Below are 12,946 nucleotides of genomic sequence, written 5' to 3'. Positions count from 1 at the left end.
TTTCTGTTTATTAATAGAAAAAAACCTCACAAAATTATTGCCATATGAAGGAATGGTTGGAAGTATTAAAAACAGAGTGAAATGCTTTATGAAGGGACATCAGGCAGGTCATTAGCAAGAGTGTTACCCTCTAGGTTTATAAAGTGTGGCGTCTATCAGCTTTGAAAAGTTGCACCATGGTCTCTTTTCTCTTTCAGAATGAGTAAGACCTTTCATTCTTAAGTTGGCACTCATAACTCTCCTAGCACTTCAGCAAGATCAGGCTCCACACAGCTGGGCCTACCTCTAGAGGAAGCTTGGGGAAGGTAGAGGCTGTGGTGTGGGGTTCTCCCTCATTAGTCAATCATCTGGAAAGACTCTGGTCCTAAAATGTGTTTTGCATCAATGGTGAGAGCGTGTCTTGAGACTTCTTCATCCTTAAATATCCATTCCTGTTCTACTAAAGCTACTTCCAGTTCTGGTAGTTCTGGCGAACATTGTAGGTGAAGGGGTAACAAGGAAGACTGTACGCTGTCTACCTCAGTTCCCAGAGGTTGCTTGCTTTCTCGAATCAAAGTTAGGTTGCTAGTCCAAACCGCCCCATACCTTCAAGGAGAAAGGTAAACCCCCTTTTTCTGATTAGTTTTTGGGTTTCAGTGGGATAAAAGTCCCCTTCATAGATTATTAACTTTGGAAGACAGAGCATTCTTATGGTGGTTTGAATGAAAATGGCCCCCATAGACTTATGGGAAATGGCACTATTAGGAGGTGTGGCCTTGTTGGAGGAAGTGTGTCATTGGAGCTGGGCTTTGAGGTTTCAAGTGCTCAAGCCAGGCCAAGGGTCTCTTTCTGCCTGCTGCCTGCAGATCAAGATGCAGAACTCTCCGTGGCCCTACAGCAGCCAGGGTCTGTGTTGATGTCCATGGCTTCAGTAACCGCCGAAAGCCATGCAGGTGCCTGGGGTCTGGTCAAACACCTGAGTCCATGTTGGTGTCTGAGAGCCATGCTGCCCGCTAGGGCCATGCTGATCTGATCGGCCTGTGCTGCCACCCAGCGCCGTGATGACATCCAGGCCTGGGCTTCAGCATAGGGCCATGTCTGGGTCCATGGCCCTACTACAGCCAGGGTCAGTGTTGTTATCCATGACTCCTGTTACCACCAAAGGCCAGGTAAATACCCAGGGTCTGGGCCACCACCTGAGGCCATGTTGGCACCTGAGGGTCAAGCTGCAGCTGTAGCCATACAGATCTGATTGGCCTGTGCTGCCACAAGGTATCCTGGTGACATCCGGGACCAGGCTACAGCTGAGGGTCATGTCTGGGTCTGTGGCTCTAGCGCAGCCAGGATCTTTGATGGTGTTGGTGGCTCCTGATACCAACCAGGGGCGGCCATGTTGCTGTCCGAGGACCACACTGCCACTGGGGTCATGCCTATTTGAGTGGTCTGCTCTGCCAACTGGGGGCTGTGGTAACATCATGCTTGGGCTGCAGGATCATGGCCATGGTCCTACCACAGACGGGGGTCTGTGTTGATGTTTGTGGCCCATTTTGCTACCAAAGGCCACACAGATGCTGGAGTCTAGGCTGAAACCTATGGCCATGTTGGTGTCCCAGGGCTATGCTACCCCCAGGGCCAGGCTGATCTGAGTGGCCTGCACTGCCACCCAGGGCCATGGTGTCACCTGGGCCAGGGTTGCTGCAGTGATGCTGCTGCAGATGGGGTCTGTGTTAATGTTCATGGTCCGTGTTACCACAGGGGGGCCATAGGAACCATGCATGTTGAAATCTAAGGGCTGTGCTGAGCTGGCCCCACCCCTCACTGGCCCTGCCTCTTGCTGGACACTACATCAGGAAGGCTATCCCCACCCCTTATGGGAGAGCTGGCCCCTGCACTAGGAAGTGATGGCCCAACCCCTCATCATGGGCATGGGAGATCTGGCCTCAATGGCGTGGGAGAGCTGGCTCTGCCTCTTACCTGAGGAGGGAGGTCCCAGTGGCCTGGACTGACCAGCTCAGCTACCATCCAGGCTCACATCCTGGGGCTTGGATTGGTCCACCCTAACCTCTATGACCTGCTAGAGCGTGTGATAGCCACAAGATCTTCATGACTCAGAGCAACAGCAGCATATCCAAGAGGAATTTTGGTGAGGGTCCAATGATGAAGATGTGTCAGAGGCCAGAGGCCTTGAACCAGATCAATGACTCATTGCAATGAGCATTTGTGGGTGGGGCTGACTGGACAAAAGGGTATATTGTGTGCCACACCTCAGCTCCCAATGCCACTAGGACAAATGGAAAGGTATTGGAAAGGTGGGAAAGACAGAGGAGCGAGGTGTTTTTTGTTTGTTTTGTTTTTAATTAATTTCAGAGGGGGGCCAGTTCTTTTGGTGGGATGCTGCAGGGGTAAGGGCCAGATATGAAGGGACTGGAAAATGTGCGGGATTGGGGTGCATGATGTGAAATTCCCAAAAAATCAATAAAGGATTATGTTATAAAATAAAAAAGATGTAGACCTTTCAGCTACTTCTCCAGTACCATGTCTGTCTGCATGCTGCCATGCTTCCTGCCAGATGATAATGAATTAAACTTCTAAACTAAATCATCACCAATTAAATATTTCATTTCTAAGACTTGCCATGGTCATGGTGTCTCTTCAAGCAATAGAAACAAGTCAGAAGTTGGTACCAGAGACTAGGGTATTGCTTTGATAGGCCTGATGCTTTTGTTTGGAAGAATGCGGACTTTGGGATTTTGGATTAGGAAAGCAGTTGAATGCTTCAAGTGGAGCTTAATGAAACACACTAATAGGAGCATGGGAGACAGTGGTGCTGAGGGTGATTTGAACTGTGGGGGCCTGGCTCAGGAGGTTTCAGAGAAGACTTTTAGTTATGTGGCCTAGAGGCAGTTCTTGTGATATTCTGGCAAAGAATGTGGCTGCTTTTTGCCCTTCTTCAAAAAATCTGCCAGAGGCTAAATTAAAGCATTTTGGATTAACAACTTTGTCAGAAAAGATTTCTAGATAGCTTGGTATTGGATATGTTGCTTGATTATTAGTGGTCATGCTTATGCAGATCTATAATGAAAAGGAGCAAGCCAGGAAGTCACACTCCTCCATGGTCTCTACATCAGCTCCTGCTCCCAGGTTCCTTCCCTGTTTGAGTTCTTGTCCTGGCTTCCTTCAGTGATGAACTACAGTGTCGAAATGTAACCTTTTCCTCCCCAACTTGCTTTGGTCATGGTGTTTCATCACAGCAACAGAAACCCTAACTAAGACACTTGTGTATCCATCTCCTAATGTAGACAGGGCTGGTCTTACCAAATAGGAGTTCCTCCACATACAATATGAATTGATTGAGAGGGGAAAAGTGCAGCCATTTATCTGAAAATGTTCCCCTCCATTGGTGGTAACTAAATATCTTTATACTCAAATCTTTATATACTGTCTTAAAATATTAATGACTTCAAAGAGGTCAAGCGTACCTGTCAGATGGAACATTTCTCTCCATGCTTTGACAAGGTATCCTCAGTTCAATGAATTCCCCCACCCCAGTTCAGGGAAAGGATGAAGTCCATAGAAATCTTAGCTTTTTCCTTATGGATTCCTCTTACTAGTTTAGCAGTAGCAGATGGTCAAGCCTGAGAAGAGAAAATAAGAACTGGCCATGTTTACACTTTTCCTCCTACCATCTCTTATAACAATCTAACTCATTAGAATTATAGTCCAGTTCTCCAGCAGATGAGATAGGAGGTGAGGTTCTCCTCAGCCCTGTGTCTTCCAAACTCCCAAATCTATGTTACTAGTAACCCAGTGGTCCTTTTCATACCTTTATGATTACATTCATCAGGATGAATCATTTGTGATTATAACTACACATAAATGTCTAGAACCCCACAGATGGGTAGCTTTGAGATTTCAGTCTCTTCCCACTGATGTTTAACTGGGCTTATTTATATGAAGGGTACATAATGTAGGAACGCCATGAAGAAATAGCCTCCCTCAGAGAGGTAGCATAAGGTGGCTAATGGCATGCATGCTTGCATGATTACTTTGCTAATTTTTTGTGCTCTCAGTTTCTCATCTATGACATCAGTGTATAACTCTGTGAGTCAACTGCTGGTTTGTCTGTGAGTCCATCTCTGTGTTTTTCTGTTCTCTTGGTAAAAGGCGAAAGATTTATACGATCTGAAGAGAAACCAGAGTATTTTCTGTTCTCTTGGGAGAGTTTATTTCCCTGGACCTCTTGTCACATGACCCCTTATGTTGAGGAATAGTATTTTAAGGTGTGCTACTTTTGTTTATGTTGCATTTGTTTAACTCTGTGAAGCTGTGTTACTGTGCCTGTTTAAAATACCTGATGGTCTAATAAAGAATTGAATGGCTAATGTTAAGGCAGGAGAAAAGATAGGTGGGGCTGGCAGGCAGAGAGAATATATAGGAGAAATCTGGGAGGAAAAAGGAAGAAGTAACCAGAAAAGGAGGAGGGCTCCAGGGACCAGCCACCCAGCTACACAGCAAGCCATGGAGTAAGAAGAGTAAGATTTACAGAAGTAAGAGAACTGGAAAAGCCCAGAGGCAAAAGATAGCTGGGATAATTTAAGTTAAGGAAAGCTGGCAAGAAACAAGCCAAGCTAAGGCCGGGAATTTATAATTAAGAATAAGCCTCTGTGTATGATTTATTCGGGAGCTGGGTGGTGGGTCCCCAAAGGAGCAAAAACAAACACCACCACCCTTATATAGGGTTAGCCAATAGGAAGTCTTGACAGAAGGTAGGAGGGCAACAGAAAGGGAGGGCCAGATCTGTGGCCACACCATCCTGAGAATGCCTGAGCTCATAAGCTAAGTAGGATTGGGTCTGGTAAAGACTTGGATAGGAGGAAGAGAGATGGCAGGCATTCCTTCTTGTTCTTGTGGTGTTCTGGCTGTAGTCTCCACCAGTGCCTACCAAACAGCCCTCCTCCATGGTCTCAATTCCTATGTGATGTCTTCATGGCAGTTGTAGTTGATTTTGGTTGGTCCCAGCTTTTGGGCACTACAAACTTTATCTTCTCTCATTGTCTGTCTAGCCTCAGGACTGAGGGCATCTTCTTGGTTTGCTACTCTCTGAGCTGCCTCACAGCTTCAGGTCTCTCAGTATTTCTGTCACATACACAACTGTATTCAGTGCTCTGTATTAGAAAGACATAAAGAGGTTTCTATTTTCCTGAAGGTAACCGAATAATTATTAAAGATAACAAATCCACAAGGAGGACTGAGCTAAGGTATGGAAATGTTTAATATTGTTCCAGAACACAGCAAGTGTCTAGTAGATAGCAAATGTCAACACTGACCTTCCTCATCAATGTTTCAGAGAGTATTGTGCATGGATATTTTTTTCTTTTAATCTTAGTGGTTAAAATATGACATCACTTAGAGAAATCTGAAATGGTCACATCTGCTAGGAAAGACTACTGAGCATATCTAGCTCATATGCAGCCTCCTGTTTCCATAGAAACCAAGCAGAGAAAATTTGTTAAAGGAAGCCTAGAAAATAGGTAGATTCAGGTCTGTATGATTATTTCTCAAACCCTTTAGCACACAAGCAGGCTGCTATTACTGTTATCTTATTGTTTACCTAATATCCTTTTCTTTTGTAAGATGCAACAGACCCAGGGTTTTTTTCCTATGGGGAAGAGGACACGAAGTGTAGGATTTCTTTGCCACAGCATAGTCCCTATCACAGCCCCAGTAGCAGTGATTCCAGGGCTACTATCATTGTGCTTATCTGTCACGTAGCTGGATAAATCCACCTCATTATCTTGTGACTGTTCAAATGTTGTTTATTGTTTTCTGTTAAGATCCAAGAGCAAAAAACCTAAAATATTATGTTAAGCAAGATTCTTGACTGCAGGGGGACCAATTGAAATCCCAATTACCATCCTGGCTGTGAGAGCTCAGCTGGACTGGAAAATATTAAATTTCTCTGTGTTGCAGTGGGGAAGCAGGAAGGATTCTTGGGTCATTTGATTACAAGCCAAATCCTCAAAATCCCTCTTTAGCCATCAGGGCTGGTGGCAGTAACAAGGGAGACAGCTCTGAGTCAGATCTGGCAGAATTTGAATCAATAACCAGGCAATCTTGCTTCAATTTCCAAGCAATTTTAAATCTTTCTCTTTCAAATGCCTTGAGGAGGAAGAGATTGAGGGGATGGGAGGGAAATGCAAACATCTAGAATAGCAAGGTGAACTTCACTGTTCTGTCAAAAGATTCTTATGTGTCCCCAGAGGTATTCTCAGGACACAGGAAGGCGGTGTTGTCCTGGGCACCAGCAGAAGGACCCTCTGCCTCCACAACAGCCTTCCTTGAGCGGTTTGTACGGCTAAGTGCATGCTTAGCTTAGCTGGTTAGAGCACAGAGAAAATAAAACACAGGCAATAAGGACTTCAGGGCTTGTGACTGGATTTCAACCTGGGGGGCAGAATGGGAGAGTAGACAGAGCTGTGGGCTTGCTGTCAGAGGCTCTGGGACAACCTCGCTGCTGTCACTTTCAAGCTGCGTGAGCCTGAATAAATCACTTCATTCATTGTTTATTTTTCACGAGTGACTTGGGATGGAGTGCGTGGCTCAGCACAAATATTGGCAGAAATCAGAAGGGCTTGCTTGGCGAGCACACGATGCTCACACAAACGTCGGCACACTGGTGAGACAGCATTGAGAAGGGTACTACTGCAGCAAAGACGTGTGTCAACAGCCCAGGAAACCCTTTCCTTGGGAGCTGCCTAAGGAAGAGGGTGAGAGGGAGCTGATTTCTTTTCCTTTTTTTCAATGGCAGTGAAGGGAACTCTAAGGCAGAACCACAGAATCTGTCCCTCCTGCGTGGCCTCTCGGCAGCCCCCACTAGTCTGGGTTACTATTGGCTATCTTTAATTGTTCTAGGATGACTTTTTTTGTCCATGCTTTCTGGAGTTACAGATAAGAATGCTGGATGTAGCTGGAGTCTTTGAAGGCATCCAGCAGTTTCTCTGTGCTCCTCGTTCCTAACAGTAACCTAAACGCCAAATGCTCTCTCACTGGACTGTTGTTTTTCTCAAGAAAGATGTCTGCTTTATGATTGAGTTAAAAATATAGAACTTCACATAGAATTCAGGAGCAAAGACTCCATCAGGCTGACCTTGGTTGCCATGACATCCAGACGGCCATTTAACCCACTCCAAGAGGAGTCAGCCCAAAGGGGGCAGAGGTAAATCTCAAATGTGCTATCATTTATGTTCCTTCATGGTGAAGATCTCTACAATTGCCGGTGAGCTAATCCTCCCAACAGGCCTGAGCCGGCGAATCAATACTATTATCCCCTTAGTGCACAGTATTATTACCCACTTTCAGGCTCATTATCTACTAGCCAATTATTCCATCTTTAAAGTCCCATCAGTGTCATATTGGAGCAATGCCCACTTTGTGGTTGTGACTTTGTGTTATCCATGAAACACTAAAATTGCTCTGACAAGATCAAGTGAGGCCAGAACTCAGGTAAGTGATATAAGAAATCCTGGGAGGCTGAATAACATCAGAGTTTAAGGAGTCTGTTCAAGGTGCCTTGGGCAGCAAGCCAGGGAACTAGACCGGTCACCTGCCTACTCGCCCAATGACCTTGAAACATCCCTTCTTTCTGAGATCCTGCTAGTGACTCTGTAGAATGGGAAACTACCCTAACTTTAGTTTTTTTTGTTTTTTTTTTCTCTTTTACAGAATTGTTGGGGCAAAATGAGACTATTTCTTAGAAGAAAACGCAGTGGAGAAGTGAAAGTGGCATGCATCTAAGCAACAAAAGAAAAGGAGCACCGTTCAGGTCAGAGTGCAAACAGAGGAACTCAAGCATCAGTTTGGATGGATGGTTTAAAACATTCAAGTAGAGCTGGGCATCATGGGCAGGCCTGTAAGCACATCAATCTGGTGGCAGAGGCATCTCTGTGAGTTCAAGGCCAGCCTGGGCTATATATTGATTTCCAGGACAGCAAGGACTACATAGAGAGACCTTGTCTCAAAAACAAACAAACAAATGAAACAAAATAAAAAGAAAAAAGTTTAATCATGAAGAATTTAAGACTTATTTGAAGTCTTCCAGTGAGACAAATGGCAAGGCCTCCTGGGCAGAATCTAAGGTCATGTGACCAACTCATCTTACTTGTATTAGGTTTTCCCAGGAAATCTGATGGCTCTTTGTCTATCATCAAGTCTAGAGCCCCCTGTCCTTACTCTCTCAGGACTGAGGATGGTCATGAAAACCATGGATAGCATCCTCAGAAATGATTTACCTAAGGGTGGAGCAGAAGATTCTTCATCCACATCTGGGTGAGTGCTAGGCCCGCATAGACGGAACTACATCACCAGCCTTTTGGGGATTGAAATTTTATTTATTTATTTATTTATTTATTTATTTATTTATTTATTTATTTATTTATTTATTTTTGAGACAGGGTATGTAGCTCTGGCTGGCTTGGAACTTTATAGGTAGACCAAGCTGGCCTCACATTCACAGAGGTCTGCCTGCCTCTGTCTCCCAAATTTTGGGACTGAAGGTATGCGTCACCACACCCAGTCCATGGATGTTAGAATTCTTAATGGTCACCAAGCTCATTTTCTCTTCAAGACCATTCTGGGAGTTTCTCTTTTCAAGAAAGAAAATGAGATCTATAGTTGTTTCATAAACATATATATGATAAATATAGATATAATAAGATAAAAGGATAGATTATTGAACCTACTTTTAAAGATCAACAACTTGTTTAAAATGTTTTACATTGGTATAGATTTTAGTTTATTGGTACAAATTTAAAGTTAATTTTGTTATACTATGTATATATTTCTACTCTTGTTTAAGGAGTTATGTTTATGTAACTCATTTAAATTGTAATGGATAATTAATAAATACAGATTAATAATTAGTCTTCTATGATAGTCAAACTTGTAACATGTTAATTAAGTTTTCTAGATATATATAGATATATTTCAGATAAATAAGTAATCTTCAAACACTTCAAAGACCTACAATATGACATTTAAAATGTTTTAAAAATTTAGACTTTCTAGACAATGAGACATGTCTGCTCCTGAAAGCACTGATTTACTTCAGAGAGGAGGATGGGCATCAAAACACTCCATATGGAGTTTATCTTCACCTTGACAAAAATAGCCATTTGTACAAGAAACTGTTCTTGCCTGGACTGCTTAATCAACTGGACATACAAAACCCATAAAAAGGTGACTACTAAACTTTGCTTGACAAAATGGTCCTTCAGGTTCCTGCTTTACAGAGAAAACTGCCAGACATTCTACAGGATACAGAGAAAAGTGACTGAGAGACTCTAGGCCTGTGGGCTAAAGACAGGTGCCCTAACTTTACAAAAAAACTTTAGATGACTGTCCAGGCTGCCAACTGTCTCTGTCTACTCTGACAAGACTCCCAAAAGTTGCTTGCATCTGTCTCCCATTTCTCAGGTAATATTATATCCTTCTAAGGTCTTTGATGTAGTTAAAGATAGTTATAATTTTCCTTAGTTATGATAAAAAAGTTAGACGTAAAATCTTAAACTCACAAATATAAGATAGACAAATTATTTTCTTTAATTTTGCCAAATACAAATAGACTAAATATTATAACTATAATTCTTGCTGGATAATTGTTTTGTTATCTGTAATTTTACTATATAAAAGTTAAAACCCGGGTGGTGGTGGTGGTGGTGGTGGTGGAGCATGCCTTTAATCCCAGCACTTGGGAGGCAGGGCCAGGCGGATCTCTCTGAGTTCGAGGCCAGCCTGGTCTACAGAGTGAGTTCCAGGACGGGTTCCAAAACTACACAGAGAAACCCAGCCTCGAAAAATGAACAATCAAATAAACAAACAAACAAACAAACAAAAAAACAAAAAAAGTTAAAACCTTCCTTTTTCTTAAAAAAAGAAAAAGTACTATAGATATCACTCTATATAAATAAAATACTGATTGGCCAATAGCCAGACAAAAAATATAGACAAGACAAACAAACAAAAAAATTCTAAAAAATAAAAGGCTAAGACAGAGAGACACTGCCAGCCACCATAATAAAAAACAAGTTATAAGGTACCAATAAGCCACGAGCCACGTGACAACTTATAGACTAATAAAAATAGGTTAATTTAAAATATAAAAACAATTAACAAAAAGCCTGCCATGGTCATACAGTTTATAAATAATATAAGTCTCTGTATGTTTACTTGGTTGGGTCTGAGCGACTGTGGGACTGGCGGGTGAGAGAGATTTGTCCTGACCGTGGGCCAGGCAGGAAAACTTTAGCTACAATCTATGAAGAGGCTTATTACAAAATTAGGGGGTCAGAAAGTTCTCTGTCAATAGCAGCCTATTTCCTTGGGTTGCCAACCTCTGCTTTTAGATAACTCTTGTGGTGAGTAGGAGGGAGATACCGAAGAATCCCTGGGAGCCAGCCTGCTAACTTGGCATGTGTAGTGACAACAAACCAAAGACCCTGACTGAAGGATGGGAGGGAAGGACCAACAGCTGAGATGGTCCTTTGACCTCCAGGTATATACCATGGCACAGGCACACTCACACATCAGTACACACTCACTCACTCACACATACACACACATGCATGCATACACACACAAACACACACATATACATACACACATATGGATACACACGCAAAAACAAACAAAGAAAATGGATCTTAACTTCATTACCAATTTGAGCATTGTGTGTAATCACTAATATAGTCTATATTTATTTTGGAAGTTCCATATGTATATAACTTAATGTAGTCATTTGACTACTTGAGAGTACTATCTTGACCCTTCCATCATTCTCAATAAGGATTTTAGATCCAATACCCATATTGTGGATGGTGGAGCTTAGGTCAGTGAAGGCCTGTCCTGTCCTATGAGGTCAATGTGGCATTTCTGTGTGAAGCAAAAACAAACTCCCTGTGAATGTCAGCTGTTTAGGGAACATAGATTAGCTGCATAAAGGTTCTGTCCTCCTAGGTAATGAGGAGTTGCCAAAAGTGGCATCCTTTTAGGACATCAGTCTCTGGGCCTTGAGATTGCTCTTCCTCTTCAATTCCATCCTGGTAGTGAACATCCAGGGTCTCTGTTAGAGTCCATGGACTCCATCCAGTCTTGAAGCCCCTCTGAGTCTTTCTGGATAATTGTGGCTGGGGAGTTAAAGACTCCGAGTCAAAGGACATGGTAGAACTATTGTCTAGGCAATGGTGGGAACCACAATGGGGTTAGGGGAAAAAAATGGGTTCTGCTGATAATCCCAAATGTCAAGTGATAACATGGAATCAGAGGTCATACAAGCTATCACACAAACTCTGGGTTCCCTGTAAGTAGCTGGGATACATGTAGGTGGCCCGACCCTGGAGCTGGCCAGGGCTTGGAATCAGGACACTGACAGATGAATTCTCTTTCTCCTGCAGAGTAGCTGTTTAATGAGATAGGATCTCATGATGTTGCTCAGGTTAGCCTCTTGCACTGGCACTCACCCCCACAAGTTCTGGGACTACTGGACTATTCATGTGCCTGGCCAGAGCAATATTTTTTCAGATGTTCAAACCAAAATCTATAAGATTGAAATCATATTGAAAATGGTTATGAAAATGTTTTTAAAACCTGCAACTATATGATATAATAATGTGTGCTTAACGTTATTTATCTTTGTGTATTGTGAATTGAATTTAGAATGCTAAGCATGTACTCTATCACTGAGTTGATCATAGCCAGTATCTCTATCTATCTGTCTGTCTGTCTGTCTGTCTGTCTATCTATCTATCTATCTATCTATCTATCTATCTATCTATCTATCTATTTTTTTTCAGAGCTGAGGACCGAACCCAGGGCCTTGCACTTGCTAGGTAAGCGCTCTACCACTGAGCTAAATCCCCAACCCCTATTTATTTATTTATTTTTAACATTTTAGAGTGGTTAGATAAAATAGTAGGTCTAGGAATGGTATAGTTTAGCGGGTAGAATGTATCCTTAACCTGTATGAGTGATGGGTTCAAGTCCCAGCTCCGTATATGCTGGGTATGGTGGTACACAGCTGTAATCCTAGCACTTGAGGAAGTAGAAGGTTAAGTTTAAAGTCACCCTCAGCTACCCAGAAAATTTAAGCCCAATGTAGGTTTTGTGAGACCCTTTAAGAAAAATAACAAAAATGAATGCTTTAACAATTGTTCTAATTTTGAAGAATGAGTTGAAGCGTCATCTTAAGACATGTGGCAACTGAGGATGTCTGAGAATTCTGTTGGTAAAAATGTCACAGTTCTTGTGGTTGGTTGTCTTCATTCATAACCAAAGAAAATATCAATCTTTAATTGCAACAGAGGTTGTCAGAATTTTTCTGTAAAGGGCCTGATCATAAACAGTTTGGGTTTCATGAGTCCTATGGTCTCTGCTAACAAATATTCAGCTCTTTTGACACATGTGAAAGCAGCCACAGATAAGATGTAAATGAATGAGCATAGCTATATTTTAATAAAGTTTTATTATGAACACTCAAATTTGAATTTCATATAATTTTCACATGTCCTGAAATACTATTCTTTTTTTTTGATTATGTTTTCCATCCATTTGAAAATGTAAAAAAATATTCATGGCTCACAGGCTAAGAAAAAAAATAGGTGCAGAGGAGCCAGATTTGGTTTGTGGGCCATAGTGTACTGACCAATGAGTCAGAGTGAGTCAGAATAATGGTGCAATCTTTAGATATCATCTAGGTTTTGAGAGATGTGGTCCCAGAGGAAATGGAGGAACTTGGTAAAACCCCAAGAGGGAAGCTCAGTCTAGCACAAGTCCAGATTCAGGGACGGCTCAGTATAGAAAATTAGGGCTGGAGGAAGGTCCAGAACTCCCAGGAGAGCTGGTAACATAGATCCTAGTTCCCACTATATGATGAGCAAAGGTCCCTGAAAAATTTATTGCTGCAGCCACAAACATT

At 42.4% G+C, this 12,946-nt stretch overlaps 1 long non-coding RNA gene across 1 annotated transcript in view; it reads left to right on the top strand.

Moving 5' to 3' along the window:
* The window catches only part of LOC114694521, a 116,507-nt gene extending 108,181 nt beyond the window's left edge, over positions 1–8,326 (top strand). Inside the window, exon 4 of the long non-coding RNA XR_003734714.2 lies at positions 7,702–8,326. This is a non-coding gene — a long non-coding RNA (uncharacterized LOC114694521). The remainder of the gene's footprint in view (positions 1–7,701) is intronic.
* The last annotated feature ends 4,620 nt before the right edge of the window (positions 8,327–12,946 follow it).

The sequence above is a fragment of the Peromyscus leucopus genome, chromosome 5, assembly GCF_004664715.2.
Source record: "Peromyscus leucopus breed LL Stock chromosome 5, UCI_PerLeu_2.1, whole genome shotgun sequence".
Taxonomy (NCBI): Eukaryota; Metazoa; Chordata; class Mammalia; order Rodentia; family Cricetidae; genus Peromyscus; species Peromyscus leucopus.
The sequence above is the reverse complement of the archived record's forward strand: the minus strand, read 5'-3'. Positions and strand labels throughout refer to the sequence as shown.